The sequence below is a fragment of the Lithobates pipiens genome, unplaced genomic scaffold (assembly GCF_037356315.1).
Source record: "Lithobates pipiens isolate NorthernLeopardFrog02 unplaced genomic scaffold, aLitPip1_a1.2 Scaffold_19, whole genome shotgun sequence".
Lineage (NCBI taxonomy): Eukaryota > Metazoa > Chordata > Amphibia > Anura > Ranidae > Lithobates > Lithobates pipiens.
The window spans coordinates 519,381,895-519,408,034 of NW_027507764.1; the positions used below are offsets into that span (position 1 = coordinate 519,381,895).

Consider the following 26,140-nt stretch of genomic DNA (forward strand, 5'->3'; position numbering starts at 1 on the left):
GGGATCCTTGACCTTAGAAAGCAAGAAGGTGGAATCTCCTGAAACTCCAGCTTGTAGCCCAGAGATACCGAAGAGACCACCCACTCATCCCGGATCTCTTCACGCCAGGCTTCTGCAAACTGCAAGAGCCTTCCCCCCACTTGGCCGAGCGGGGGCGCCCCTTCACAAGGAAGCTTTCGGGCTCTGCTTGGCAGGCTTTCGCCCCCAGGATTTCTTCTGCCCCTGGGCCCGGCCTTGAGCCTTTCCTGTAGAGGGGGGTTGAGAAGGCCATCACCACTGCTTTGAACTTGATGCTCCGGGAGAGAGAGAATGCCTAAATGATGGACGTTTGCTCCTTTTGACTGGAAGGGGAGTAGATTTACCCCCTGAAATTTTTTGGACTAATTTGTCTAATTCTTCTCCAAACAAACGTTTCCCTTTAAACGGAACCCAATCAAATGCTTCTTGCATGATAGCTCAGCTGCCCAATTCTTTAGCCATAGGGCCCTTCGCATGTGTACCAACAGGAGAGACAAACGAGATGCTTGTTGGACAGAATCCAAAATCGCATCAATCATGAAACACAGAATTTGAGGTATTTCTGCATAATTCTCCACTTCCTCATTGGAAAGGAGGCCAAGCATCTGCTTAACCTGTTCCTTGAGGAACTGACACAACCCCACAGCTGTGACTGTAAGTTTCACTACAGTGCCAGTCATGGAAAGGAGGCTTTTAATAATGTTTCCAGCTTCTTATCAGTTGAATCTTTAAATACCTGAGCATTATCCAAAGGACAGGTCAGGTTTCTATTCACGCAAGAAACAGCCGCATCGACAGATGGGACCCCCCATTTCTTGGTGAAACTTTCCTCCAGAGGATAAAGCATAGAAAACCTTTTAGGAGGAGCAAACAGTTTATCGGGATGTCCCCAATCCTCATACAACAATTTATCCATTAAGGGATTAATTGGAAAGGAAAAGGCAGGTTGTGGGATTTTCCTGACTCCCAGGGAAGAAACAGAGGATGTAGCGATCTCAGCAGCAGGCATTCTGAATGTGGTACGCACCAATTCAGTATAATACTGCACCTGTTTTCTAAGTGCCAGGGAGGAGGGGACTCTCTCCTCTTCCTCTGATTCATCCAACTGCTCAAGATCCCTGTCCCAAGATAGGGATCTCTCCTCATTGTCAGAAGTGTCATCTGAAAGAGGAATCTCAGCAGAGGGAGGGGATCTACCCCTTTTCCTGCTATCTTTCAGGGAAGCTGAAATAAAATTCATGATTCTCCCTTCAAAACCCTCCAATGTAGCCCTAAGGGAGTCCTCAGTGATGTATACCGGGGCTGAAATATTAGGAGAGGCTGCAAATCCTGACAGGGGCACTGTGAGGCTGACTTCAGTCTTGCAGGGGGGGGATGGTAACCTACAGGCATTTTTAGAACCCCTAGACCTAGGCGGTGACTTACCAGTGTCCTTGTTATCTCCCCCTGAGACCCTCTTACGAGGAGACTTAGTCCTAAGCTACAAAGCAGAGGTACTAGTACAAAGTGCAATCACTGTTGTGCTTAAAGTCTCACAATAAATTTATATGCTTAAACTGCACAACCTGATGCTGAGTAGGTGTCTTAGGTTTGCCTGGATCGAATCCCTTGGGATGCTTACTGCCCACAGCTCCTGTGTCTCCACTTACAGCCCCCTGACGCTCTGGGCTGTAAAACTGCCGCCTGGCGCCTGCGCAGTACAGCGCCGTGCACACCGAACGACGCGGCTCGCAAACACACTCCCGCCTCCTCCATTAGCACGGGAGCGTGCTTGGCGCGCATGCACGAGGACTGCCGGTATCCAGGGGGAAGGGAATTGCCATCGGAGCTGTCTGGGACCCCCAGACTACGTGGGACCCCTGTATTACCTTCATTGTGGCAGAGATTGCAGTGGAGACATGAGTCATCTGGGAGAACCAGGCTTCACTGAGCGTGTGTATCTGAAAGGCATGTAAGTATGCATCAGGCTGCTCTTACTCCCCCTAGTTGTGAAAACCAGGTAAGACATACAACTACTCAATGAAGAAATCCATAATATAATTTATACAGGATTAACTTCCCTTACCTGTCCTTGCCGCAGGAATTGCTGAAAACAGACAGATTCCAGCCTTCACCCATCACGGCGGGGAGAGTTGTGCCAACCTTCAGGTTTTTTTTGGGGTTCCTTCTCAGAAGAACCTCCTACCTGGACCTTGTAAAAGACTCTGCCAGAAACTTTCGTGCCACTATGTAAATAGTACAGTAAGTCTGGTTTTCCCAGAGCCCAGTCTTCCAATAGGAGAGGACTTACAGGCAAAACCTCGTTTCTTCAGATGACGAGTCCCGGGTACCATATCATCTTGGGAGTCAAAATATCGGCCCGAGATATGGATCCGGTTTGTTGTAGCCCTTAGGCCCCCGCAGGGACCTGCACAGAACTTTCTTCATAGCACATGTTTTACGTGACCAACCACCACTGGCGAAGGAAAAAATGAGGTGCCTCCCATATGGGAGGGGTTATATAGGGAAGGAATTCTCCTTAATTGGGGGTTAACCAGTGTCCAATCACCAGAGGTGCCTATATAACCCATTATGTACTGATCCTGTGTCCCGTGATGTATGATCAAGAAATAAGCATACGGCACCTGGTATTCCCAGTCGGTCTTCCATCCAGTTACTAATCAGGCCCGACAATGCTTAACCTCCGAGATCAGACACGATCGGGCACTTTCAAGGTGATGGGGCCATAGGCGATCTCTTTGGGCACTCTCAACCATCTTGACAAACGCCAACATGGTGATCTTGGGAAACAAGCTAAAAAAAACAAGTCATTGCCAACATTGGAGGCTAAGCAGGGTTGGGCAATCAGTTTCCTTGCCTGAAATAGGCATCTCAGAACTGCCATCTGGCTGCTTCCCGGGTTTCCAACTCAATCAACTAATCCCAGGAGACAATACTTCGCCTCCATCCTGGTGGAGGTTCCAAACACCCGATCAATGGTTCCTGTCACCTCCGTCCAGTAGCAGATCAACTTCGGGCATCTCCAAAACATGTGCATCATGTCTCCCACCATGTTCCCGCACTGGGGGCAACTTGCGTGCGGCCGTTCAGCCAAATTGAAAAAGTTTACGAGGAGCATAATAAGTTCTATATAATAAGAACAGATGTGACATCCTCTGAGAGGAGAGCCACAATTGACCACAGGCAGTATTCCTGTGGCCAATTATATCTCAAGGGGGTTTAGTACACACCCCACACTATATAAGGCCGCCAGCGAGGCCGCCTTGTATAGTGTGTTTCGGCGGTCAGGGATAGAGGACGATAGGCAGGGACAGTGTCTTTACTGCTTGGGAACCTAGCACTGTTACAGTGGGTGTTATGTGCCTCCTGCACAGTACACACCTGAAGCTACCCTTTATTACTGGTGTTCAATTTTTGCAATACAGGCATCTGCAGTGCAGAAGTTAGAGTGGGTGTTGTGTGCCTCCTGCACAGTATACACCTGAAGATACCCCTTATTGCTGGTGTTCTGTTTCTGTAATGCAGGAACCTAGCTCTGTTACAGTGGGTGTTGTGTGCCTCCCACGCTTGTCCTTATTTTCGGCAGCTGGACGTGTTGAGCCACATCATGCCGAACACTTTGTCGGATGTGAAAGACCAAGCCCTCCTAATGCTCCTCATCCTCTCTCACCCAGGCTCAGGGTACTAGCCTGTGTTCTGTATAAACTAGGCTTTCTTCTGTATAACCTATCCTCTCTTTATACTCTAGCCTGTCGTTTATGTACACTAGAATCTTTGTTTACCTCATAAATGGCAGTGTATATAGAAGGTAAGCTAGAGAATAAAGAAGACAGGCTAGTGTATACAGGACACATGCTAATGTATACAGAAAACAGGCTTGGTTATAGAGAGAGACTGAGACTATTATATTCAGAAGAAAGCGAGTGTATATAGAGAGGCAGGCTGCGGTATACAGAGAGGCTAGTGAATACAGATAGGGTGATGTATACAGAAATGCTAGTGTATACAGAGAGGCTAGAGTATACAGTTATTCTGGGGTATACAGAGAGGCTAGTTTAAAGAGAGGCTAGTGTATACAGAATACAGACTCGTGTATGCAGATAGGCTTGAGTATACAGAGATACTAGAGTAAACAGTGAGGCTGGGGTACACAGAGAGGCTTGTTTAAAGAGAGGCTAGTATATACAAAGATGTTAGTGTATAGAGAGAGTCGAGTGTATACAGATAGGACAGTGCATATAGAGAGACTAGTGTATACAGAAGACAGGCTTGGGTATACATCAAAGCTGATAGTGTATACAGAAGACTGGGTAGTGTATACAGAGAATCTAGTGGGTACAGAAGACAGGCTGGTGTATTCTAGCTAGTTTTTACAGTCTAGTGTATACAGAACACAGGCTGTGGTATACAGAGGGTTTAGTGTATTCAGAGAGTCTGGCGTATAGAGATGCCAGGGTGTACAGAGAAGCTAGTATATATAGAAGACTACAGCATACAGAAGAAAGGCTAGTGAATACAGAATAAAGGCTGGCTTCTATGGAGAGGTGTATGCAGAACACTATCTAGGGTATAAAGAGAGGCTAGATTATACAGAGAGGCTAGTGCATACAGTGAAGCTATTTTATATAGAAGCCTGCTTAGTGTATACAGAGAAGCTAGTGTGTACAGAACAAAGGCTAGACAGGCTATAACGAGAGACAAGTGTTTACAGAGGACAGTTTGGGGTATAGAGAGATGCTAGTTTATACAGAGAGGGCATACAGAAGACAGAAGACGAGCTAGTGTATTCAGAACATAGGCTAGGTATTCAGACAGTCTAGTGTATACAGTCGGCGAGTGTATAAATAAGACTGGCTAGTTTACACAGTGTTTACAGAGATGCAAGGGTGTACAGAGAAGCTGGTATATAAAGAAGACTACAGCATACAGAAGAAACGCTAGTGAATACAGAATACAGACTCGTGCATGAAGATAGGCTTGAGTATACAGAGATGCTAGAGTAAACAGTGAGGCTGGGGTACACAGAGAGGCTAGTTTAAAGAGAGGCTAGTATATACAAAGATGTTAGTGTATATAGAGAGATTAGTGTAAAGAGAGAGTCGAGTGTATACAGAAAGGACAGTGCATATACAGAAGATAGGCTTGGGTATACATCAAAGCTGATAGTGTATACAGAAGACTGGGTAGTTTATACAGAGAGTCTAGTGGGTACAGAAGACAGGCTGCTGTATTCTAGCTAATTTTTACAGTCTAGTGTATACAGAAGACAGGATGTAGAATACAGAGGGTTTAGTGTATTCAGAGAGTCTGGTGTATACAGTCGGCGAGTGTATACATAAGACTGGCTAGTTTACACAGGGTTTACAGAGATGCAAGGGTGTACAGAGAAGCTAGTATACATAGAAGACTACAGCATACAGAAGAAAGGCTAGTGAATACAGAATAAAGGCTGGCTTCTACGGAGAGGCTAGTGTATGCAGAACACTATCTAGGGTATAAAGAGAGGCTAGATTATACAGAGAGGCTAGTGCATACAGTGAAGCTATTTTATATAGAAGCCTGTTTAGTGTATACAGAGAAGCTAGTGTGTACAGATGAAAGGCTAGACAGGCTATAAAGAGAGACAACTGTTTACAGAGGACAGTTTGGGGTATAGAGAGATGCTAGTTTATACAGAGAGACTAATGTATACAGAAGACAGGCTAGGGCATACAGAAGACGGGCTAGTGTATTCAGAAAATAGGCTAGTGTATACCGAAGACAGGCTTTTGTATGCAGAAGACCGGCTAGTGTATACAGAGAAACTAGTGTATAACAGAGTGTATATAGAAGACAGGCCAGGGTGTAAAGAAGACAGAGTAATGTATACAGAAACAGAAAACATGCTCGTGTATATAGAGAGGCTAGTGAATTTAGAGGGTAGGCTAAGTGATAACAATAGACAATCTTGGATATACAGACACATTTCATCATTTCATCTAGTTCGCATCTCTAATGGAGTTTGTCTCATTGCCATGTTATGCCTTTTCATTCTTATGCTAAATATAGACTACACGATTTTAATCACCCACATCAAGCATGCAATAAAACTATCATACATCAAAATAAACCATGTACTGCCAAAACAATAACGGCCAATAACTTAAAAAATTACTTATCAGTCAATGACTTAACAAAATAAACTTTGCACTCTTTTGCTCTATTTTGCATATTTGTAATTCTCCACATCAACTGTCACTTTGATATCACCACTGACGACACACCATCCTGACTTATTTTGCTTTATTTATTATTAGAAATAGAGAGTACTATCTCAAAACCAGTTAAATCTATTCACTTCGATGAGGTCTACCGCTAATTGTACGGTAATGCAAAATGTTCACAAAACCATCCATTTGCTACCAGACATGCTGCACATATTATGAGTAATGTAACTATCGCTCGCTAACGATGTAAAAAGTTTTATTGCTTTTCTGACATTAACCGAGTATCTCTGACATTAACTGAGTATCTCTCTGCACTAGGATCATTGCACAGTTAAAACACAGTGACAAAACATTTCTTTTTACCGCAGCATAATGTGAGAAAAGCAGTGTAAGCCGTCTTTCTGCCATATGCTTCAGAAAATGAATGTACCGCTTTTAAATCCATATCAATTCCACATCCTAATGTAAACTGTCTAAAATTTTAACATTTACTGATAGCAATTACTGATATTACATTATGATTATACCAGTGGAAATGGACCGCGTAATGGAATTGTGAAATTAATCATAATCTCAGAGTTAACTTAGCTGATAAATTTACGATTTACTCAACGATTTACTCAACGATTTAAACTTAGATTTTTTCAGGCTAAGTCAATTTAATCTTAAATAATTTATACTATATTCTACTGTACTGCTAAATAATGTACTGTTTTTCTGTATTTTAGCCGTGCTCATATTTCGTGTTATGTTGCTATTCCGACAATCGGCCTTAATGAGGATATTACTTTGCAACAATCTCTTGATCCCTTTTGTGTATTCACTTTATCTGTATTTATATTTACTGCCTCAATATACTTATTATTATTATATTATAGAGATTACTATCTCTAAATCATTGTAAACGTAACCATAGTAATAATGTCTACAGCTAATTTTACGTTAAAGCAAAATTCACACAAAACCATCTTTTTAAAACCTTTTAAAGCCGGCACATTAAGAATAATGCAACCATCTCTCTACCTCTATGCAATAGGATTCTCTTTCTGACTCTATTTTGTATATTACTTCAACTGTCACACTGATAACCATTTGTAACACATAACACTGGCAACACATTTTTTAAAAGCAGCAAAATGCGAGAAAGTGGTTGCAGTAGCAAAGGATAGCAATAAAGTTTGATTACATTAATAACACATAATGCAACTATTTTACATTCACATCAAGCATACATCCTATTGTAAACTGTCTATCACTATTAATTTTCAGGGTTACTGATACATTATGCGGATAACCAGTGGAAACGGAGAAAAGTCAGTGTAAGCCGTCTTCGTGCGTAACAAAATTAATGGAACGATTTACACGTTGGAATTTACAAGCTACGTTAATTTACTCTTAAATAATGTATACCCTTTAGCTGCTTAGCTCACACTTTGCTGTATGTAGCCGCGTTAACTGTATTAATGGTTTCATGTAAGTAACCAATGGGGATTGACATTTCATGTCTATCTCACATCTCTAATGCAATTTGTCTCTTTAAAATTTCATACTTTTCCGGTTATTATACTTTCTCATCCTTAAAGACAAGTTGCTGATATTTTATGATTACAGCAATCATCTCATCTAATTGCTAGTCCGATATTCTGCCTTGGTATTACTTTGCAAGGCTCTATTGAACAATGTAAAGGTAAGCTAGATATTTTGTGTATTTCCACTTAAACTCGACCTCTTTATACTGTCTCAATATTATCCTTTCTAATTTTGCTAAATTAGATTATAGGGTTTGCTATGTCTAAATCCACCTTTATTACGTATACTGCTACTTTTAGGATAATACAAAACCATCTTTTGCTTCTTTACACGCTTCACATATTAAGAGTAATGCAATGCTACCGATGTGAACAGTTCAATTGCTCTTCTTACATTTAGGAATAGGAAACTGCTATAGGAAACTGAATTTGTACTACAACGATAACTCATCTAATATCAGTTCACTCAGTGCTACCGGGATAACTTTTTCATTTAGAGTAATGAAATGATTTCTCAGTCATTTTGAAGCTACTGCAAAAAACGCTTCCGATCTCTTTTCAACTGCAATACTTAAGCTCTGCAATATAAAGGAATATTTAGCTGCTTAGCTCAAACTTTGCTGTACGTAGCCGTGTTAACTTTATTAATGGTTACCAATGGGGATTGACATTTCATCTCTAATTCACATTCACATTTCTAATGCAGTTTGTCTTTTTGCCATGTCATCCTCTGCCAGTTATTTTCCTTTCTTATCCTTATGCTATATTTGGGGTATATTTACTACATTATTAAAGACACGTAATGAACCCGATTGATAAAAACCTACACACGTCGTTGCTGTCATCTCGTGTATTTCCACTTAAACTCGACTTGTATATACTGTCTCAATATTAATCTGTGTTATTTTGCTATATTTATTATTAGAATAACCAGATTACGATCTCTATATCCTGGTAAACCAACTCACACAAAACCATCTTATTTCTACCTTACACGCAGCAATAAATATTAAGATATTAACATTTAACCGGTATCTCTCTGCAATAGTAAACGGAATGGGTAGATCACTCATCTAATATCAGTCTTCTCAGTGCTACCGGAACAACTTTTACATTTAGAGTAATGCAACGATTTCTCAGTTTTATGAAGCTACTGCAACTAACGCTTTGGATTTCTTTCCTGTTAAATTACGCTCTGCAATATTAAGCCATGTAAATTGTCCTATTGGTCTACTAACAATGCTATGTATAATAATACAAATCTTTCAAAAGCAATATCAACTCACTACAATACTTACACTCTGCATAATAAATATGATTAATGCGACTAATGCTAATAATAAAGTCGTCTAAAACTCGGCTATAGGTAGAGAATAAAACTATCTTACATCAAAATAAACCATGTACTGCCAAACCAAAACCGGCCAATTACTTAACGTCTATCAGTCAATGACTTAACAAAATAAACTTAGCACTCTTTTGCTCTATTTTTTATATATGTAGTTCTCTACATTAACTGTCACATTGATATCACCACTGACAACACACTACTGACCTTTTAACAGCACCAAATATGAAAAAAGCACTGTAACTCTTTACATGATTTAGATGTAGTTGCATTAGCAAAAAATAAAGTCATGTCTTCTGTACACGCTAGCCTTTCTGTATACATAAATCTTTCTGTGTACACCAGTCCCTCTATATAGACTAGCCTCTCTGTCTTCTGTATACACGTGCCCGTAACCTATATACACTAGCCTGCCTTCTTTTTACAATAGTCTCGGTGTCCCAGCCTCTCTGCATACACTAGCCTCACTGAATTCCCCAGACTCTCTTCTGTATACACAAGCCTATCTGTAAACAATAGCTTGTCATCTGTACACACTAGCCTCTCTGTATACACTAGCCATTCTTCTGTATACACCAGGCTCAGGGGAATAACATTAGCCTATCTGTATTACCTTGTTTGACTTTTCTGATTTCTGTTTCTTTTCTAGGGTCTACCTCGCCGTATACCCAAGCCAATCTTATTACCCCAGCCTCATTCCAATTATAATAGCCTCACTGTATACCCCAGGCGGTCTTGTGTTGGGTTTTTTCAGTCTGCTCAGCCATCTTCTTGTAGGGTTCTTCGGGTCAGCCCTTGCTCCCTTTTCCCCACGTATCCTCTCATTCACAAGAAGTTCATTCTCATGTCTGGGTTACCTTGGGCATCAGGCTCATCCTATCCTTCTCGGGACATTCATTTGGGTTTGCGTAGCTTGCAGGCTCTTAAGGGGTTCCTTCTCATCTTCAGGTCAAGAGTCGGTGGGTTCTACTCTCACAGCGGTAACTTACAGTTGGCGTTTGGGCATATGTCATTTTATGGATGGGATCTTTACCTTTCCTTTTCCACCTATACTTGTGTCTTTTTGCCCTCTTTTCAAGCATACTGACCATCCAGGCCATGGCACACCTCAGGCCTTGGTTCTTAACCACTACAATACAGGGCACTTTCGCCCCCTTCCTTCCCAGCCCAATTTTCAGCTTTCATCGCTCTAGCGCTTTCAGTGACAATTGCGCGGTCATGCTACACTGTACCCAAATGAAATTTTTATCATTTTGTTCGCACAAATAGAGATTTATTTTGGTGGTATTTATTCACGACTCCGTTTTTTATTTTTTGCGATATAAGCGCAAAAAAGCGGAAATTTGGAAAAAAAACAATATTTTATTTTTTCTATTTTAAAAGAAATCCAATAAAATCAAATTTTGTCATAAATTTAAGCCAAAATGTATTCTGCTACATGTTTTTGGTAACAAAAAATCCGTTAAGTGTATAATAATTGGTTTGTGTGATCACGGACATATGTACGCAAATGATCATGTACATATGTGTGCAGGTGATCACGTACATATGTGTGCACATAATCATTGGGACAAGTGATTTTAGTGGGACATATGTGGGGGACATGTTTTTATTATTAGGGACATGTGTTTTTATTTTTTGGGGACATGTATGTTTTGGGGACATGTGTGTTATGGGGACAAATGTGGGGACTGTGTTTACACTGTGTGGTGTGTTGTGTGTTTACACTAGACTGAAGATCAGTGAGTAAAAAGCTGTAAAAAACAGCTCATACTCACTGATCATCAGCCGGCTGCAGCAATCTACTCTCCTCTCTTCAGCGATGACTTCTGTGTGAGGAGAGGAGGAGCCGATTGCCTAGCAACCGGCTGTTTGTTTACATCACATGACGGCCGTGATTGGACACGGCCGTCATGTGATCAGGAGGGCCAATCACAGAGCCCTGATTGACATTCCTGAACGTCCTATCAGAAGTAGATGGCTCCCACCCGGCCGTATATGTGCATTGGCCGGGTGGGAAGTGGTTAAGTAATATCGCATTTCCCACTTGAAGACTCCGATTACAAGTGGGAAGGCTGGCCGCAGGCCAGCCCGTATTTGTGGGAGGAGTCTGAGGGACTATTAAACCCTCCTCCTCTGTCAGGGCCAGGGTTGGTGTTTTCTAGGGAGAGAGAGACCGGGTTACACAGACTTGCTAGTGTATACAGAGGGAATAGTGTATACAGAAGACCAGCTAGTTTATACAGAGAGGCTAATGTGTACAAAAGACAGGCTAGATTATACAGAAGAACGTACTGGATATGCAGAGATGGAGGCGAGGTTATACAGAGGGAGAGGCTGTTTTACACAAAGAGGCTAGTGTGTGCAGACTTGCTAAAGTATACGGACAGACTAGTGTATACAGAGAGGCTATTTTAAACAGAGAGACTAGGGAAAACAGAGAGGCTAGTGTACAGAGACAAGCTGACAGTGAGGCCGGGGTATAATGAGAAGCTAAGTTATACAGTAGACAGGCTAGTTTATATAAAAGACAAAATTGGGTAAACAGAATACAGGCTGGGGTATAATGAGAGGCAAGATTATACATAGAGGCTAGGGTATAAAGATGTATACAGAAAGGCGGGGTATACCGAGAGACTATGTGTATAAAAGACAAGCTAGGGACGGACTAGTGTATACAGAAGACCGGCTAGTTGATACAGAGAGGCTAATGTGTACAAAAGACAGGCTAATGTATACAGATAGGCTAGATTATACAGAAGAACATCCTGGGTATGCAGAGAGCTCAGCTTCAAGGGATGGCCAACGTGAGTAATATGAGTGAGACTCCTCACCCCCCCCCCACCTACCAGATCTGACTTTCATGCCCTTGCCCTCTCTGCCCCGGTCATCTGGTGGCAGTTTTATGCACTCCCTGGCCCCCACCCATTCATAATCCTTACCGACCTTTCCTTCTGCTGCTCACAGGAACACACTGGATGACTTGTCTAATTAACCAACTTGTACAAGATACCGCTATCCTCCTGTCTGACACCGGTCCCCATTGGAGGCGTTACCCCTCACTGTTTGGGTGGTCCCTGCCTCCCCCTGGATGCTCCACAAATACCCCGACCACATTGTCGGAGGGGCACCACTTGACAGGTGGCATCTCCCATTGGAGGAAGGGATGATGGCCCCAACCCCTTGGCAGCAGGTTCTTTCATGTACAGACCAGGGCGGCTCATCTTCCCTTCTGGAGTCTTGACCTTAGAGGGGGGAGTTGCACTTTGGGGGGTCTGAGTGATACCTAGTGCGCTGTACTGGAAGGGCTTGACATTCCTGCATATGTGTCCCCTCTCCCTGGTTGCGCCCCTCGTCCCCCCCTCTGGCCCCCACCTACTCTTTGCCGACATTGCCTTCTGCAGCTTTTGTGGACACCCTGGATGACTTACTTATTGAGCCTATTGGTGCGAGACACTGCTTCCCTCCAGTTTGACTCTGGACCCCCCTGGAGGATTTACCCCTTACTGTTTTGGCGGTCCCAGCCTCCCTCTGGATGCTCTACACAGCCCCCGATGGTGATGCAGGAGAGACACTAATTGGCGGGCACCAGAACTGCTGCTCGGGTGAAGTCTCCCGTTGGATGGAGGGATGGTGGCCCCAGCCCCTTGCCTGCCGGATTCTCCATGCACCGACCAGGGCTGCTCCTCTTTCATCTTCATGTGGTGACCATGGAGGGGAGGAGTTGAAACTTATGGGGTCCGGGTGGTTGCTGGTGTGAGCACGCTAAAGGACTTGACCTTTCCGCATGTTTGTCCCCTCTCCTTTGCTGCCCCTCCTTCCCTCCCCCCTTCCCTCCCTTACCCCCTTCCCTTCCCTCCCCCCTTCCCTCCCCCATTTCACTCCCCCTTTCCCCCCTTACCCCCTTCTTTTCCCCCCTTCCCTCCCCCTTTTCCCCCGGGCCGTGGATGGAGGAGAGGGGGTAAGGAGAGGACAATCTGCCAAAGAGAGAAATACATTTGTTCGGGGGCTGCATGTACTTTTGGGGTATGGGACGGGGGGTGGTGGATCCCATTCTGTGATGCCTTTTCTGTTGTGACGGGCTCCCTCGTGCATGCCTACATTTAGGGCGAGCTGAGGAGACCCCTCAGTGCTGACAGTTCTATGCTCTACCTCTGTTTTAATTATACTATTGTTTTTTGGTTCTATGATGTTACTGATTGTCTTTTATTTGCATACCGGTATCAGACGTGACATTTACCACTGCCGGGACTGGGGGGACTGGGATCCGGGGGCTCCCTCTCCGACCTGTCTACCCACCAACCCAAGTAGGACGGCGCTTTAAACCCAGTGTACATCTGGTAAACGCTATAGCATAATTGTGCTGTTTTAGTATACAATTCCTGTACTGTTGAGTGCGGACAACCCTTAATTTCCCTCTCCCCCTGGGGTTGAGGTGCCCGGCCTCTTCTTCCCCTTACCTTTCCTTCCATTTGCCCTTCCTTTTTCCCCCTTAGTTCCCGCCATCCATTACCTACCCAATACCTACCTTGGTTCAACTTTCTTTGCTTTTCTCGGACGTCCCCCTTCCCCTCCCCGAGGAGCGATGGCAGACTCAGTCAAGGTCACCTCTCTAAACGTTAAGGGACTGAACTCCTCTGAAAAACGGTGGATCCTCCTGTGAGAACTGAAGACTTCCTGTACTGATGTGGCCTTTATACAAGAAACACATTTTAAAAATACTAGCCTCCCCTTTCTACGGTCAAGATCCTTCGCTAAGGTCTACCACTCTACTAACCCCTCCTCTAAGACCAAGGGAATCTCTATTCTGATCTCTAGCAGGCTCCCCTCGGTTCTCCAGGATTCTCTGGTGGACCCTGGGGGCCGATATCTTTTTCTTAGGGGCCACATTGGAGAGCTCCTTTTTACATTTGCCACTGTGTACGCTCCCAATGATCACCAAGACACATTCCTCAGAACTACCCTGCACAGATGATGTGACTTTCGGGAGGGCCAGTTGATATTAGGTGGGGACTTTAATGTCCCCTTTCGCCATCGGTTGACACTTCTGCCTCTTGCTCCTCGCTCCTCATTTACTCTAGAAAGCGGATTACTAAGTGCTTACTGAATGACCAATTAGTTGATATCTGGTGTCTGCAACACTCCGGGGAAAGGGACTACTCTTTTTGCTCTTCCCCTCACAAATCATACTTGAGGATAGACTTCTTCTTGATTCCACATGACCAACTGCACTTGGTGAGCTCTTCCTCCATCGGCCATATTACTTGGTCTGACCACGCTCCTGTAGCCCTTACCTACACCCTCTCTAGGAACCCCTCACCTAGGACTCTATTCTGGCACCTTAATGAGAGCCTCCTCCAGATACCGGAAGTTTTAGCAGATGTGACCAGGGAATTGGACCTTTATTTCCAAGAAAACTAAACGCAGGACTGCGACCCGGGGATAATTTGGGAGGCTCACAAGTCAGTACTCCGCAGGGTACTTATCAGGCATGGGGCACGTATCAAACGAACACGGAAGGAACAAATTGCTAATCTGTTTTGTGAACTTGCCTCTGTGGAAGCGAAACATAAACATGCCCCCTCACGGACCTTAGAGATTGAATTGGGGACACTCCGTACCCAGATTACTGACCTACTCCATTATAAAGCGAAAGCAGTACTCCAGTTTTGTCGTAAACTGATGTAGGAATCAGGGGACAAATGCGGAAAAATCTTTGCCAGGTCAGTAAAGGAGTGGAAATCTGCCTCTTACATACAACAGTTGATAGATGAGAATGGCCAGAGGGGCTCTACCCCAACCCAAATAGCCAAAGTCTTTGAAAAATGCTACTCTGATCTCTACAACCTGCCCGATTCAGGGTCCGGACAGGACAATATAGACAGATATGTAACCGGTTCTGGTCTACCAACCCGATCACACTGGAAGAAGTCCAGATGGCCGTGGGACCTCCGAAGGTGGGTAAGGCTCCGGGCCCTGACGGATATACCGCACAATACTATAAGACCTTCCTCCCTATTCTCGGCCCGCGCTTGGTGAATTTATTGAATACTCTGAGCTTGAATGGGGATTTTCCTGAGCATACCCTTAGAGCCCACATCTCGTTGATACCTAAGGAGGGCAAAGACCCGGGCCTATGTGGGAGCTACAGACCAATTTCCCTCCTAAATTCGGTCCTAAAACGATTCTCTAAAATCCTTGCCACGTGATTGGCACAGCACTTGCAGTCCCTTATACATATTGACCAGTTAGGTTTTATTCCCACCAGGGAAGATAGGGACAACACCATTAAGGTGCTTACCCTGGTCCATAAAGCAAAGTCATCTGGGACCCCTTGTCTTTTCGTGAGTACTGATGCCGAGAAGGCTTTTGATCGGGTCAAATGGAACATACTCCCTAAATTTACCTATCTTTTCCAAGCTCTCCCGATCCAGATTCCAGTCCCGTTTTTTAAGCAAGCTCAATCCCTGCTCACTCAATTTAACTGGGCCCACAAAAATCCCAGACTTAAGTGGTCACAGCTGACATTGTCTAAACAACAGGGAGGGTTGGTTCTCCCTGACTTGCGATGCTACTACCTGGCCTCCCATCTGGGGCGTGTATTGGACTGGAATGGAAACAAACTTTCTAAGCTCTGAGTGCTACTAGGACAATCTCACTCCCAAATTCCGCTAAGAAGCACCATGTGGTGCTATAAGGATTTACCCACAGAATTGACGTCACATCCCACTATAGGGGCTTCATTGAAAGTCAGTCACCTGATCGCTACCCAAAACACACTCACGTCTTTGACTTCCCCCTATTCCCTATACGTGGCCATCCGAACTTGGAACCGGGGACCCACTTAGAAATTCCAACCTAGACCATGCGTCTAAATTCGTCATTGATGGAAAATGACCTTCTTTCTCAACCCTAACAGATCCGACAGGGCTTTTCCAAATGCCTTTTTGGAGAGCGGCGCAACAACATCATTTTTTCCATTCCATCCCCAATACTCAAACTTTCGCACGCCCTCAGACGGAGTTTGAGGCTCTATGCAGGAGCAAAGGCCCTTTGGTCCACATTCTCTCTCAAACAGATCACCCACACTTAACCTGCCTGTCCAACTGGGAAAAGGACCTTAATTGCTCGTTTTCCCCAGCACAGAGACAACGCATTATCACTTTGGCTCTCAAAACCTCGCTGTGCACGAAGATACAGGAGACAAATTTTAAACTTCTCACCAGGTGGTATTTGACACCATCAAAGCTGCATAAATAATTCCCCTCTTCCTCGAACATATGCTGGAGGTGTGGAGAAGAAGAGGGCACGTTGATCCACATTTTTTGGTCCTGCCCCAGCTTGGTGGACTTCTGGACAGAGATCCGATGCATGACACAAAAATTCACAGACTTCTCCATCCCGGAAGAGGCTGCATTTTTTCTCTTGCACCATTGACAGATTCCCATTAAGAAGTACAAAAAAATAAATTTTACAGCATGTGATAAATGCGGCGAAATCCTGCATCCCTCTCTATTGGAAAAAATGTTCCCTCCCTTTCATTACTCACTGGCTTAGGAAAATAGAGGACATTAAAAAAAATGGAGGACTTGATCCTCACATCACAAGGTAAACAAGAATTTTTTAAACAAACCTGGGACATCTGGAATACCTTTATATTCTCGCTGGAAGGATGTCACCTGCTATCACCTTAATGCTCTGAGCTTTCCTTGACTGGCCCCTTGGACAGTGGCTGCCATTGTGTCTCGTCCCCTCTTCTCCTTTCCTGATCTTTCACCCCTTCTCTTTTCTTCCTTCCTCCCCTATCTCTCAACCCCTCCACCCACTCTCTCTTTTGGAAAAAGTGGTAAAAAAGGGGAATGACGGCCCCACCCCCCCCCTCTGGATGGATTATGCCGGAGGGACCTGGGGTTTGTGTGACCCTGGATCTTGGGATCTTTATCCGTGCCTTGAATCATTATGATTGATGGAAGGCAGACTCACAGTTGCGAATATACCTGTATCAAGTATTGTTCAGCTGCTTTTTGCTCTGTATTTCTCTGTTGCATTATGTACTCGGGGGACCGTCTTCCCCTGTTTGTAGAAAAAAATTATATTTGAAAAAAAAAAAGAAGCCTACGACACCTGGTATTCCCAGGCGGTCTCCCATCCAGGCATTAACCAGGCCCGACCCTGCTTAGCCTCCAAGATCAGACGAGATGGAACAGATTCAGGGGGATGTGGCCGTAGCCAATAACTTCAGGCACTCTTAACTCTCATGACAAACGCCAAGATGGTCACCTTGGGAAAGAAACAAAAAAAAAAACAAGTCAACACCAACAACATAAAAAGAAGTCTACAGCACCTAGTATTCCCAGGTGGTCTCTCATCCAGGTATTAACAAGGCCCGACCCTGTTTAGTCTCTGAGATCAGACGAGATCTGGTGCTTTCAGGGTTATGTGGCCATAGGCAAGCTCTTCAGGCACTCTCAACCCTCTTGACAAACACCAAGATGGTCACCTTGGTAAACAAACAAAACAAAAACAAGTCAACGCCAACAAAATAAAAAGAAGCCTACAGCACCTAGTATTCCCAGGTTGTCTCCAATCCAGGTACTAGCAAGGCCCAACCCTGTTTAGCCTCTGAGATCAGAGGAGATCGGGCGCTTTCAGGGTTATGTGACCATATGCAATCTCTTTGGGCACTCTCAACCCTCTTGACAAATGCCAAGATAGTCACCTTGAGATACAAGCGAAAAAAGACAGGTCAATGTCAACAACATAAAAAGAAGAATACGGCACCTGGTATTCCAACGCCATCTCCCATCCAGGTACTAACTAGGCCCAACCCTTCTTAGCCTCAGAGATAAGAAGAGCTAGGGCTTTTTCAGGGTGATGCTGCTGTAAGCGATCTCTTTGGGCACTCTCAACCCTCTTGACAAATGCCAAGATGGTCACCTTGGGAAACAAGCGGAAAAAAACAAACAAATCAACGCCAACAACATAAAAAGAAGCCTACAATAACTGGTATTCCCAGGTGGTCTCCCATCCAGGTACTAACCAGGCCTGACTATTCTTAGCCTCCAAGATCAGACAAGATTGGGTGCTTTCAGAGTGATGTGGCCATAGGCAATCTCTTCAGGCACTCTCAACCCTCTTGACAAACACCAAGATGGTGACCTTGGGAAACAAGCTAAAAAAAACAGGTCAACGCCAACAACATAAAAAGAAGCCTACGGCATCTGGTATTCCCAGGCGGTCTCCCATCCGCGTACTAACAAGGCCTGACTCTTCTTAGCCTCCAACATCAAGTGAGATCGGGTGCTTTCAGGGTGATGTGCCCGTAGGCAATCCCTTCAGGCACTTTCAACCCTCTTGACAAACGCCAAGATGGTCACCTTGGGAATCAAGCAACAACTTAAAAAAAAAGCCTATGGCATTGAGAAATCCCAGGCGGTCTCCCATCCAGGTACTAACCAGGTCCCAACCCTGCTTAGCCTCTGAGATCAAATGAGATTGGGCTCCTTCAGGGTGATGCAGCCATAGTAGATTTTTTTCAGGCACGCTCAACCCTCTTGACAAACGCCAAGATGGTCACCTTGGGAAGCAAACAAAAAATCAAGTCAACGCCAACAACATAAAAAGAAGCCTACAGCACCTAGTATTCCCAGGCGGTCTCCCATCCAGGTATTAACAAGGCACGGCCCTTTCTAGCCTCTGAGATCAGAGGAGATTGGGTGCTTTCAGGGTGATGTGCCCATAGGCAATCTCTTTGGGCACTCTCATCCCTCTTGAAAAATGCCAAGATAGTCACCCTGGGAAACAAGCGAAAAAAAACAGGTCAACGCCAACAACATGAAAAGAAGAATACGGCACCTGGTATTCCAAGGCCGTCTCCCATTCAAGTACTAACTAGGCCCAACCCTTCTTAGCCTCCGAGATCAGAAGAGATAGGGTGCTTTCAGGGTGATGCTGCTGTAAGCGATCTCTTTAAGCACTCTCTACCCTCTTGACAAATGCCAAGATGATCACTTTGGGAAACAAGCGAAAAAAAACAGGTCAACACCAACAACATAAAAAGAGGCCTGCGGCATCTGGAAAACCCAGGCGGTCTCCCATCCAGGTACAAACCAGGCCCAACCCTGCTTAGCCTCTGAGACCAGACGAGATTGGGTGCTTTAAGGGTGTTGTGGCCGTAGGCAATTTCTTTGTGCACTCTCAACCCTCTTGACAAATGGCAAGATGGTCACCTTGGGAAAAAAGGGAAAAAACACAGGTCAACGCCGACAACATAATGAGAAACCTACGGCACCTGGTATTCCCAGGCTGTCTCCCGTCCAGGTACTAACCAGGCCCATCGCTGCTTAGCCTCCAAGATCAGATGAGATTGGGCTCTCTCAGGGTGATTTGGCCGTAGGCACTCTCTTTGGGCACTCTGAAGCCTCTTGACAAAGGCCAAGATGCTCACCTTGGGAAAAAAGCTAAAAAAAACAGGTCAAAGCCAACAACATAAAAAGAAGTCTACGGCATCCGGTATTCCCAGGCGATCTCCCAATCAAGACACTAACCAGGCCAGATCCTTCTATGGCACCTGGTCTTCCCAGGCAGTCTCCCATCCAGGTACTAACCAGGCCTGACACTGCTTAGCCTCTGAAATCAGACGAGATCGGGTGCTTTCAGGGTGATGTGGCCGTAAGCATTCTCTTCAAGACACGCCCAACCCTCTTGACAAACGCCAAGATGGTCGCCTTCAGAAACAAGCGAAAAAAACAGGTCAAAGCCAACAACATAAAAAGAAGCCTATGGCACCTGGTATTCCCAGGCGGTCTCCCATCCAGGTACTAACCAGGCCTGACACTGTTTAGCCTCCGAGATCAGACGAGATTGTGTGATGGGGCCGTAGGTGATCTCTTCGGGCACTCTCAACCCTCTTGACAAATGCCAAGATGGTCACCTTGGGAAACAAGCGAAAATAAACAGGTCAACACCAACAACATAAAAAGAAGCCTACGGCACCTGGTATTCACAGATGGTCTCCCATACAGGTATTAACCAGGCCGTACACTGCTAGGCCTCTGAGATCAGATGAGATTGTGCGCTTTCAGGGTGATGTGGCCATAGGTGTTCTATTCAGACACTCTCAACCCTCTTGACAAATGCCAAGATGGTCATCTTGGGAAAAAAGTGAAAAAAAAAACAGGTCAACGCCAACAACATAGACCCTGGCGGTCTCCCATCTGACCCTGACCCTGACCCTGCTTAGCCTCTGAGATCGGGCGCTTTCAGGGTGATGTGGCCTTAGGCGAACGCTTCGGGACATACTCAAAACTCTTGACAGATGCTAAAATGGTCACCTTGGGAAACAAGCGGAAAAAAAACAGGTCAAAGCCAACAATATAAAAAGATTCCTACGGCACCTGTAATTAGGTACTATCCAGACCGGACCCTGCTTAGCCTCCGAGATCAGATGAGATCGGGCGCTTTCAGGGTGATGTGGCCGTAGGAGATTTCTTCGGGCTCTCTCAGCCCTCTTGACAAATGCCAAGATGGTCACCTTGGGAAACAAGCGGAAAAAAAAAATGTCAAAAATGTCAACGCCAACAGCATAAAAAGAAGCCTACGGCACCTGGTATTCCCAATCAGGCCCGACAATGCTTAACCTCCGAGATCAGACAAGATCGGGCACTTTCAGGGTGATTTGGCCGTAGGCACTTTCTTTGGGCACTCTCACCCTCTTGACAAACGCCAAGATGGTCATCTTGGGAAACAAGTGAAAAAAAACAGGTCAACGCCAACAACATAAAAAATAGAATTTTTATATACAGCTTACCTGTAAAATCCTTTTCTTGAGAGTACATCACGGGACACAGGAGCTTCATTACATAGTGAGTTATATAGGCACCTCTGGTGATTGGACACTGGTTAACCCCCAATTAAGGAGAATTCCTCCCCTATATAACCCCTCCCATATGGGAGGCACCTCAGTTTTGTAGCAAAGCAATAGGAAACCACGTAAAACCCAAGAGGGGTGGGAGCCCTGTGTCCCGTGATGTACTCTCAAGAAAAGGATTTTACAGGTAAGCTGTGTATAAAAATCCTATTTTCTTGATCATACATCAGGGGACACAGGAGCTTCATTACATAGTGGGATGTCCCAAAGCAATGCTCAGATTGAGGGGAGGGAGACACAGATCATAATATATAGACCGCCAAGGACCGGAGGACCTAAACTGCAGCCTGCAGTACACTGCGCCCAAAGGCGATATCCTCTTGCCCTCTGACATCCACCTGATAGAATCTGGTGAATATGTGGACTGATGACCAAGTTGCAGCCTTACAGATCTGAGCCAGGGAGGCCTGGTGATGCACTGCCCAAGAAGCACTTACAGCCCTAGTTGAGTGCGCTTTCACTTGAAAAGGAGGGATCTTCCCTTTAACACTATAGGCCTGAGAAATAATCTGTCTAATCCACCATGAGAGAGTGGATTTTGATGCCACCTGACCCTTCCTAGTGTCTTCAGGCAAAATAAATAAGCAATCAGTTTTCCTTATCTGTGCAGTTGCCTGAAGATAGATACTGATTGCCCTTACCACATCCAAAGTGTGCAAAGATTCTTCTTCTGCAGACTGTGGGTCCGGAAAAAAGGATGGTAGGCTTACATCTTGATTCAAATGGAATCCTGAAACCACCTTAGGCAGAAAGGACCTGTTGGGACGCATTACCACCAGGTCCTTATGAATAATTAGATATGGTTCTTTACTGGAGAGAGCTGCTAGTTCTGGCACTCTTCTAGCCGTGGATATGGCTACCAAGAAAACCAATTTTTTAGTCAAAAGAACTAACGAAGCCTGATGCAAAGGTTCAAAAGGTTGCCCCTGCAAAGCTGAGAGAACCAAATTCAGATCCCATGGGCATACCGGAGGTTTGACTGGCGGCCTTATGCGCATAGCCCCCTGGATGAAAGCCCGCACCAGGGAATGTGATGCAAGTGGTTTCTGAAAAAACACTGACAAGGCCGAAATATGCACCTTGATAGTGCTTACGGCCAAATTCATTTCTAGGCCTGACTGGAGGAAGGCCAAGATCCTGCTAATGACATACTTTCTAGGATGACATTCCCTGAGTTCACAACAGGAAACATATGCCCTCCAGATTTTGTAGTAAAAAAGCCTGGAGGCCGGCTTTCTGGCATTGACCAGAGTAGAAAGGACTGGCCCCGAAAGCCCACGGTCTCTCAGAATGTGGGTCTCAGCAGCCAAACCGTCAAATTCAGACTGTGTAAAGCAGCATGGTAAATTGGACCCTGTGAGAGCAGATCTGGCCGGAGAGGGAGGATCCACGGCCTGCCTACTGCCAACTTCATGATCTCTGCGTACCACGGTCGCCTGGGCCAAGCCGGGGCTACCAAAAGAAGCGACTTGGTTTCCCTCTAGACTCTTCCCAGGAACCGCGACAGAAGCGGGCACGGGGGGAAGGCATAAATCAAATTGTACTGATCCCAGGGAACTGTCAGAGCATCCGACCCCTGAGCGAGTGTATCTCTTGTCCTTGACACGAATTTGTCCAGTTTTCTGTTGAACCTGGACGCAAACAGATCTACGTCTGGAGTACCCCACCTGCGACATATGTTCCAAAACACGTCGGGGTGCAGAGCCCATTCTCCTAGGCACAACTGCTGGCGGCGCAGAAAATCTGTCTGCCAATTTTCCACTCCTGGAATGAAGACTGCAGAAAGGCATGGAACATGCCTTTCTGCCCAGACAAGTATACGATTCACCTCTTTTTGCGCAACCAGACTTCTGGTACCGCCCTGGTGATTGATATAGGCCACTGCTGTGGCATTGTCGGACTGAACCCGAACAGGTCTGAAAGACCAGTTTATGAGAGCCATATAAACTGCCCGGATCTCCAAGACATTTATGGGCAATAGCTTCTCCATCGCAGACCATTTCCACTGCGAGCACGTCTCCTCCAACACTGCTCCCCAGCCTGTCAGGCTGCCATTTGTCATAATAATCTTCCATGGAAGAGGAAGAAAAGTTTTGCCTTTCAGCAAATTCTCGGTTTGTAACGAGACTCTTAGACTCGTTAGACGAGACTCTTGCGTGTCCCTGGGGATAGACGCATAGGAAGATCCAAGGACTGGGGCTTCCTGTTCCAAGCCGCAAGGATGAATCTTTGCAGAGGCCTTGAGTGGAACTGGGCGAATGGAACGGCCTCGAAGGAGGCGACCATTTTCCCAAAGAGTCTCATGCACAACCGAATGGGGGAAGATCTTCTGCCCAGAATTAGACGCACCAGATCCCCAATGGCCAAGGCTTTTGGCCTTGGTAGAAACACCTTGCCCTGAGCAGTGTTGATAACCATACCCAGGTATTCCAACCTGGTAGCAGGCTGTAGGGACGACTTTTCTAGGTTTATAATCCAACCTAGGCGTTCCAGCTGTTCTAGCGTTCTGGTAACACTGTGGTTCAGGAGTGCTACTGTTTTCTCTATGAGAAGCAAATCGTCTAGATAAGCCATGACGGCTATACCCTGAGCTCTTAGGTTTGCCAAGAGAGGGTCCAGAATCTTTGTGAAGACTCGAGGGGCCGTAGCTAGCCCGAACGGCAAGGCCACAAATTGAAAATGGCGCCGATCTACCGCAAACCTTAGATTCTTTTGGTGTGCGGGAAAAATTGGCACATGGAGATATGCATCCTTGATGTCTATTGATGCCATAAACTCTCCCCCTTGCAGGGAGGAGACCACAGTGCGAATTGACTGTATTCAGAAGGACCGGATGCGTAAAAAACGGTTCAGATCCTTCAGATCCAGGATAGGTCTGACACTTCCATTTGGCTTTGGAACGGTGAAGAGATTCGAGTAAAACCCTGAACCCTGTTCTTTTGGGTCCACTTCTACTATCACCCCCTGGGATAGTAAGTGATCTAAGGCCAGAAATAGCGGTCTTTGCTTTACTGGGTCCCTGGGGATCCTTGACCTTAGAAAGCGAGAAGGTGGAATCTCCTGAAACTCCAGCTTGTAGCCCAGAGATACCGAAGAGACCACCCACTCATCCCGGATCTCTTCCCGCCAGGCTTCTGCAAACTGCAAGAGCCTTCCCCCCACTTGGCCGAGCGGGGGCGCTCCTTCACAAGGAAGCTTTCGGGCTCTGCTTGGCAGGCTTTCGCCCTCAGGATTTCTTCTGCCCCTGGGCCCGGCCTTGAGCCTTTCCTGTAGAGGGGGGTTGAGAAGGCCGTCGCCACTGCTTAGAGCTTGATGCTCCGGGAGAGAGAGAACGCCTAAATGATGGACGTTTGCTCCTTTTGACTGGAAGGAGAGTAGATTTACCCCCTGAAATTTTTTGGACGAATTTGTCTAATTCTTCTACAAACAAACGTTCCCCTTTAAACGGGAACCCAATCAAATGCTTCTTGCATGATAGCTCAGCTTGCCCAATTCTTTAGCCATAGGGCCCTTCGCATGTGTACCAACAGGAGAGACAAACGAGATGCTTGTTGGACAGAATCCGAAATCGCATCAATCAGGAAACACAGAATTTGAGGTATTTCTGCATAATTCTCCACTTTCTCACTGGGAAGGAGGCCAAGCATCTGCTTAACCTGTTCCTTGAGGAACTGACACAACCCCACAGCTGCGACTGTAAGTTGCACTACAGTGCCAGTCATGGAAAAGGAGGCTTTTTTTTTTTTTTGTAAAATCTTTATTTTGAGATATTTTGACATTGAAACACACTTAAGTATACATTAGACAGGTGTGTCAGGACCAAACAAAGAACAAATAAACTGTAGGAAACAATGACACCCATAAAAACTGACCCAGTGGCCAAGAGTTGGCGGCTCAAACCAGACACATGAATTAGGCAAACGGGTGGAGATGAATGTCTGGAGTGTCTTCTAGCTCATACACATCAAGTCCGGCCTCCGTGGGCTAGGGCCCCGCTCCAAGGTGCCTCTGAGCGGAAAGGAGAGGACGGGCCGGAGCCCAGTCCCCCACCTCCCGTCATACAAAAGGCCGGGGAGGCATGGGCCCACCCCCAGGGGCCGCCCAGGAGAGGGGGGCACAATCACCTCCAGCAACCTCTCCCGAGCGTCCCCCGGGGGTAGGACAGGCCCACAGCAACCCTCCCGCCCAGGAGGGACGTCCCAGCATGGACCCCTCCGGACAGAGGGATTCCCCCCGTCAGCCAAACAAAGTGGCCGCAGGGCCAGCCAGCCCACAGGAAGCCTAACGCACCACCACAGCTCAATACCACGTAGGTCAATAAAAGGCAACATCTTATAGTGTGGAATACAGAGAAAGAAGGTAAAAAAGAACAGTAGGAAGGGTGAGAGAGAGGCAAGAAGGGGTAGAGAGGGGATTGGGGGATAGGGTAAGGGAGGAGGGTGGAGCCTACTTGACATCCCTGCGAAGTGCAGCGGTCCAGCACCAGGCGAGTCTCAGCAGCAAAGTCGTCTCTCCGTCCATGGGGCAAGAAGGTGAAAAACAGCCACTAGGTGGGAACATCATTGTGTGTGCGGGATCTCAAAGAGGGTTCCGCTAGCTCCAGTAGAGCCAAGTCCAGACTGGAGGTAGCGTATATAGTTTCGGACATGTAGACTGTCCATGATTGCCATATGCTGTCACACTTAGCCCGTGTACCCCTACAGGTTGCCACCCAATATTCCGCTTCTCTGATGTCATTCACTTTTTTGACCCAGTCCTCCACTGTGGGAGTCCTAGTTTGTTTCCAGTAAATCGGTATAAGACGTCTGGCCGCGTTCAACAGATGCGGCAGAGGGCTTTTTTTGTATCTACCAATCGGGATCGGAGGAATGTGCAAAAGATAGTTGGCCGCAGACAGTGGCACATCAAGATGCAAAACTGCCTCTATGCGGGATCGGATGTCCTCCCAGAATGGCTTGATTCGTGGGCAATCCCACCAAATATGAAGGAGGGTGCCCAATTGGCCACATTCCCTCCAGCACCGGTCCGATACCGAAGGGTAGATACGTGCTAAGTCTGCCGGCACTCTGTACCAGCGAGACAGTACTTTAAAATTAGTTTCTTGGGTTTT

General features: G+C 45.8%; 8 pseudogenes; all 8 read right to left on the reverse strand.

The window, feature by feature from the left end:
- Positions 1 to 2,630: 2,630 nt before the first annotated feature.
- Positions 2,631 to 2,749, reverse strand: LOC143999252 (5S ribosomal RNA; annotated as a pseudogene).
- Positions 2,750 to 17,213: 14,464 nt separating this feature from the next.
- On the reverse strand, positions 17,214 to 17,332 carry LOC143999408 (5S ribosomal RNA; annotated as a pseudogene).
- A 101-nt stretch (positions 17,333 to 17,433) lies between these two features.
- On the reverse strand, positions 17,434 to 17,552 carry LOC143999303 (5S ribosomal RNA; annotated as a pseudogene).
- A 100-nt stretch (positions 17,553 to 17,652) lies between these two features.
- LOC143998590 (5S ribosomal RNA) lies at positions 17,653 to 17,771 on the reverse strand (annotated as a pseudogene).
- A 321-nt stretch (positions 17,772 to 18,092) lies between these two features.
- LOC143998826 (5S ribosomal RNA) lies at positions 18,093 to 18,211 on the reverse strand (annotated as a pseudogene).
- Positions 18,212 to 19,162: 951 nt separating this feature from the next.
- Positions 19,163 to 19,281, reverse strand: LOC143999497 (5S ribosomal RNA; annotated as a pseudogene).
- A 99-nt stretch (positions 19,282 to 19,380) lies between these two features.
- On the reverse strand, positions 19,381 to 19,499 carry LOC144000087 (5S ribosomal RNA; annotated as a pseudogene).
- A 160-nt stretch (positions 19,500 to 19,659) lies between these two features.
- Positions 19,660 to 19,778, reverse strand: LOC143999015 (5S ribosomal RNA; annotated as a pseudogene).
- Positions 19,779 to 26,140: the final 6,362 nt, after the last annotated feature.